Below are 6,862 nucleotides of genomic sequence, written 5' to 3' on the forward strand. Positions count from 1 at the left end.
TTCCACAGTCAGCCCCTGGCTTTGTTCTGACTGATGGTATTGAGTGTCTCCATTGTTTCTTTCCACAGATGTAGTTGATTTTATTCCTGTGTATTCCATCTGGCAAGGCCCACGTGTACAGTCACTGTTTATTTTGTTGAAAAAAGATATTTGCCATGAATATGTCATTGGTCTTGCAAAATTCTATCTCTAGAATCATTTCTATCTCCAAGGCCATATTTTCCAACTGCAATAGCCAGTTGCAAGTGACAAGGAGTAATATGCTTCTTCTGTTTCCAATTTATGCATTCCAATCACTAGTAATTATCAATGCAACTTGATTGGATATTTGATTAATTTCACACCACAGAAGCTGGTAAAAATTTTTGATTTCTTCACCTTTGGCTTTACTGTTTGGTGCATAAATTTGAATAACAATCAAATTAACTGGTCTTGCCTGTAGGCGTATGGTCATTATACTATCACTGATAGTACTGTGTTTCAGGATAGACCTTGAAATGTTCTTTTTTTCTTTTTTTAAGTTTAGAATATGACCTTTATTGAGCTTATTTGGCAGAGTGGAAAAAATGTCTATACAAAACCAATAGTTTGTTACTGTAACTTTTGCTTCACAATTAAAATGCAAACAATTTTTTTTTTTTTTTTTAAATAGCCATCTCAATGAAACTCCACTACTTCAGGATCAATAGCTTCTTTGAAGCCACAGTAACACTTAAATATGGTTAAATCTGTAGAAATTCAGTTAGTTGGAAAGCTAATTAAAATTCTAACTTGCGCCAATAGAACTACAAAAAGACAAAATTGTGTTTTTCACAGCAATACAGTTCCCTGGAATCACCAATACTACACAGTTTTATAGTATTTAGAGTCCTAAAATTATAAGGAACCCAGATACCCTATAGACACTCTCCTCTTGTCCTTTCTTCTCAGGCGAAGATCTGTGGATGTGTGGAATGACACCAGCAATTGTAGGCTTGATAAGAGAGTGTCCAACACTTTATCTCCTTGAATAGCAAGAGAGGAGACATAATGCACTTTACCCTTAAGTCTTTTGATACACTTCATGCCAGTTCAGGTACCTCTGTGGTGAGGTACACCAGAAAAGGTGCTCTGTGCACAATGGCAGTCATGCCCGCACATCCATGGCTGGTCGTCCTAGATTTCAGGTGTCAATGAATACAGTTCTCATGGAGAGCTGCAAGCTGGTTCTCTGCCAGTGGGAAATTGCCTTTGTCTTGTCCTTTCTGGAATCCTTCTCTATCTTACATCCAACCATTTCAAACTCCACAGAAGCTCAATCAAGACAGAGAAATGACTAGTTACTCAGTAAGATCACTCTAGCTACTCCTTCCACCACAATTCAACTTCCAAATTGTCCTTTTTGAAGATGAATGAAATGCCATTCCTATTCAATTTGTTCTTCTCATAGTAGATCATATGATTGTCCAATTCAAAATGGCCAATACTAGTCTATTTCAGTTCACTAACACCTAGAATATAAATTTTTATGACAACTTTGAATTTTCCTGGATTCATATTTTGCACATTCAATGTTCTGATTATTAAAGGATGTTTGCAGCTGTTTCTTCTCATTTTGTGTTGTGTCACATCAGTAAGTAAAAGTCCAGAGAACTTTACTCCATCCATGTCATTAAGGTGGACTCTACTTCCAGGAGGCACCTCTTCTGCATTCGTGTTTTCAGTGGCTTCAACCGGAAGGACTCATCCTCTGGCACTGTATCAGACAGTGTTCCACTGCTATGCATAAGATTTGAAGTGGCCATTTTTTCGGAAATTGATCTGTCTGTGTCCTTCTTCCTAGTCTGTTTTAATCTGGAAGCTCTGCTAAAGTCTGTCCACCACATGTGACCCTGCCAGTGTTTGAAATACCAGTGCCATAGCGTCCAGCACCATAGCAACATGGAAGTCACCACAGTACAAGAAACTGACAGATGAGTAGTAGGAACAAGACAGACAGGACAATATTATGTAAAGAATTTAAAATCACATCAATGCAATAATATATATTATCCATAGATACACATGTAAAAACACATAGGTAGGTTAGAAAAACTCACATTAATGAATTGCTAGTGCTTGGTGGTGAGGTCAGAGGATGGGAAGGAGTATGAGGTATCTGTGAGTCTCTAGATGAAGGCCCTATTCAGGACTGATAGGATAGTGAACCCCAAACTGAACACATTGGTTATTGAGCCCAATCACCTAGTTATGTGATCAAGTTTTTTAAAAAAGTAAGTTGATGAAAATGTCCATAGGCTGATCTTTTTATTGTGCATGCATTTTGGGGGATTTTGTTCCTGGATGGAAGGAGTAGGAAACTTTAACTTTGACTGAATGAGCTTAAAATCTGGTGAAGATGAGAGACAAGTAAATTAATTATTTTATAAATTAATATTATAAAATTATCCAGGAAGTGCTAAGTAAAGGAGAGACAAATGAGAAAAAACTAATTAGGACAAGAAGGATTTAGCATTTATCATATGTTCACTATGTGTCAATTACTATATTAATCCTGAAACAACCTTTTTTTTCCCTTCATTTAAGTACATAGTAACTTTCTGCTCAGATATTCTCATTTTATTATTAAACAAGCAGACAAAAATCTGATACTCAGAGTAGTTAATTAATTTGCCTCTGGTCACAGCCAGGAATGGACCAACAAGCATTTGATCCCAAGTCTGTTCGATTATCAAGCTTTTTTTTTTTTTTTAAATGAAACACCAAAAACCAAACTCACTGCCATTGAGTTGAATTTGACTCATAGCAACCCCTTTAGGTTTCTGAGGCGGTAAATATTTATGGAAGTAGATTTCCCAGTCTTCGTTCTGCAGAGTGGCTAGTGGGTTGGAACCACCAACCCTCTGGTTAGGAGTCAAATGCCTTAGGCACTACACTAGAGTGCCTTTTTTTTTTTAAAAAAAAAATACACTTTTTATTTTGTAATAAAGTTAGAGCTACAGAAAAGTTGCAGAGGTAATATGAAGAGTTCCATATACTATTACCAGTTTCCCCCATCATCAATATTTTACTCACGCTCTTTAAAATAAATAAATAAATAAATAAATAAAGTTATCTCTAACTCCGATGTGAGACTGGATAAACAGATGGTCCACAAAGGAAAATTCTTTCTCAGAAAAAACATCTGAAGAGTTTGTGGCCTAAACTGGAAACCACAAACAGGCTAGTCAAACATGTTAATTGCTTTATGGAAGAGGTCTGATTAGAGTCAAGGTCTAATGGTAATGGGAAAAAATTGATTGAATGCAAAGAAATAATGGGTTAGGAAATCCAGATGATAATTATAGGTGTTCCTATCAGGCTTTTACTACATGGTTTAAAATCAGGAAAGCAGTACATCAAGGTTGTATCCTTTCATCATACTGATTCATTCTGTATGCTGAGCAAATAATATGAGAAGCTAGCTATATGAAGGAGCTCTGGTGGTGTAGCACCCAAGGCATTTGACTGCTAACCAGAAGGCTGGTGGTTCAAACCCACCAGCCACTCCTCAGAAGAAAGGTTGGGCAATCTACTTCAGTAGTGATACCACCTCAGAAACCCAAGGAGGGGTCACTATGAGTAGGATACGACTTGATGACAGTGGGTTTGGTTTGGTTTAGCCTATATGAGGGAACTTTGGTGGCATAGTGCCTAAGGCATTTGACTGCTAACCAAAAGGTTAGTTCAAACCTACCATGCACTCCTCAGAAGGAAGATTGGGCAATCTACTTCCATAGAGGTACTGCCTCAGAAACCCAAGGAGGGGTTGCTAGGAGTCAGAACCAACTCTACGACAGTGAGTTTGGTTTTTTGGGTTTAGACTATACAAAGAACATAGCAACAGGGTTGGAGAAAGATTCATTAACCTGCGATATGCAGATGACACAACCTTCCTTGCTGAAAATGATGATAACTTGAAGCACGTACTGGTGAAGACTAAAGACCACAGCCTGCAGTATGGATTACACCTCAACATAAAGAAAATGAAAATCCTCACTACTGGACCAGTAAGCAGCATCATGATAAATGGAGAAAAGATTGGAGTTGTCAAAGATTTCATGTTACTTGGTTCCACAATGAACACCAATGGAGGCAACAGTCAGGAAATCAGACTACGTATTGCACTGGGCAAATCTGCTGCAAAAGACCTCTTCAAAGTGCTGAAAAGTGAAGATGTCTCTTTGAAGACTAAGGTGCACCTAACCCAAGCCATGCTAGTTTTAATAGCTCATATGCGGTGTGAAAGCTGGACAATGAATAAGGAAGACTGAAGAAGAGATGATGCTTTTGCACTGTGGTGTTTTGAAGAAGACACTAAGTACCATGGACTGCCAAAAGAATAAACAAATCTGTCCTGGAAGCAGTTTGCCAGAATGCTCCTTGGAAGTAAGAATGGCCAGAGTTCGTCTCACCTACTTTGTCATGCTGTCAGAAAGAACCATTCCCTGGAAGAGGATATCATGCTTGGTAAAGTGGAGAGTCCACGAAATAGGGGAAGTCCCTCAATGAGATGGATTAACACAATGGCTGCCACGACGGGCTCCGGTACAGCAAGGATTATGAGGCTGGTGCAAGACTGGGCAGTGTTACATTGTGTTGCACATGATAATTGCTTTATGGAAGAGATCTGATTAGAGTATAAATACACTTACAATGAATTGGAGCTGACTTGACAGCACTTAACAACAACATCAGTCTTCTCTCTAGTCTTCAAGTATGATCACATATTTGTAGTTTCAACTCAATAATTGGATAGGATAATATCTGCTTGGTAATGTCTGTTTGGTAAGAAGAAAATACTCTAAAGTTTCCCATCATATTGCAAAAGTCTTCTGTTTTGGCTTAGAATAAACTGATTATCTAGTTAATTGACAGACTCCATTATGAGGACTTTTCTTTTTGTCTTAAGAAATGTGGTGTGGGTATCATTGTCTATGGAATCTCCTAAAATTTATAACCATTATAGAGCCTGTATGGTCTACTCACTTTGCATTCTATAACCATGTCTGTAGTTTCTGAATGGGGGTGCTAAAATTCCAAATGACAGAGAAAAAGCAGCCCTAGCCTGCATGGTTTTAAAATACCCTGCTTTGGAGTTTAGAGAGCCTAAGCTGAAGAGAATGACAAAAATGATACATGAAAATAATACCTCTGCCTTTTGTAGCCCTTATTTTCTGTTCCTTTTTCTTGACCTCGAGCCAGTTGACATTCGGTTTTGCACAACTCTTTCCAGTAGACTGGCTCTACGTTGCTTGTAGCTTGGATTTGGCCCCTGAAGAGATATTAGAGGAACAGTTTAATGGTGAGGGAGTTGTGCTGGGAGCTGAGTTTGCCGAGGCAGAACAGGACACAATTGTCTAGGCTAGTTGCTCAGGGAACTGGTTGTCTGGATGGCGTAAATTTAACTTAATAGCTTTGGCAGTGGCTGAAGGCAATGGTTAAAGAATGTCTTAGAGAGGGACAGAGTAAAGGGGCTGCTGCCCTGGAGTTCAGTTGTAGTTCACTTGGTCATAATTTCCATATTATCCTCAGCTCACTAGGAATCATGCATAGGTTTGCTGGTTACAGAGCTCTGAAAAGGGAAGATAAGAAGGTCATTAACAAACTGCCTGTGAGGAGTTAAGTCTCCCTGCGCAGCAACACTAGCTGGCTGTGAATATAATGGATAGCTGGGCTGTTTATCCTTGGATGTTTTAGTGATACACTTCCTGCCCTTGCTTTTTTCCTCTCACTAAGGAGAACTCCATTTGCAATAAATACACTTATAATGTGTAGGGAGGAGTTTTGACTGTAAAACTGTATGACTTTACTTTTCTTCACCTTAAACATTTGTATTTTAAGACACGTTCAAAAGCCCAATAAAAAATATTTTAAACAGCCAGGCCCTAAAAGAAATCCAAGTGAAGATAATAGAAACCAGGTTGTGGCCTTAAAAAGAATTCCACAGGTATTGTCTAGCTCAAGTTTTCTTTTCGCATTGGCTTTGCTGGAAGTTAATTATGATGTACATGGTTGGGAAAGGGAGGGCAGTGTATGCAAGAATGAGGTTCTAACTAGTATTTTAGCCCATTCATATGCTACTATTGCAGAAGGGGTTGAAGCTTGGGATTTTTTTTTTTTTCATTTAATAAAAATATTAGACACTTTCATGAAAGTCAATTACCTTGGTTAGAGGAAAAGTACATTTCTTTGCTACAGACTACAACCTTATCTAACAGACAAATAAGTTGAAAGGACTTGCTATTAATCCCAAGAGGAAGCTTTTGAGTGGATCAGTGCAAATTCATCATTCTTATAGGGGCAAAATAATGAGTAATGCATGCTAGGGTATTTTGGGTTCATTAGAATTATCTTAAGTTATAGGGAACTTGTTTGGAGGCTAAGACTATAGCACTGGTAACCAAATTCAGGAACAGCTTAAAGGACAGAGTAGAATTTCTGTATTTGAATGATTGCAGTTTTGAATGGTTTCAGAAGGTAATATTAAAAGATACACTAATGGAAATGTCCCAGGACTTGTATCATAATTATACTGGTCTAAAGGACACCAATGTATTTTTATTTTTTAAAAATTTTATTGTCATTTGGATGAAAGTTTACAGAGCAAATTCATTTTCCATGCAGCAACTCATACACATTTTGTTTCATGACATTGACTGCAATACCCCAGACTGTAAAAGCTCTCTTTCCACTTCCTCCTTGTAGTTACCTCTTCCCTGTGTTCTTCTTTCCTATGCATTTCTTCCCATTCCCTCCCCCAAAGCTATCTCCATGTTCAAACACTGCCCTTCTGTTCTCCCATGACTGATTTCTCTAAGGAGTGTATCTCCCTGATGTAAAT

The sequence above is a fragment of the Orycteropus afer genome, unplaced genomic scaffold, assembly GCF_000298275.1.
Source record: "Orycteropus afer afer isolate SDZICR_OR568_19922 unplaced genomic scaffold, OryAfe1.0 scaffold00302, whole genome shotgun sequence".
NCBI classification, from domain to species: Eukaryota; Metazoa; Chordata; class Mammalia; order Tubulidentata; family Orycteropodidae; genus Orycteropus; species Orycteropus afer.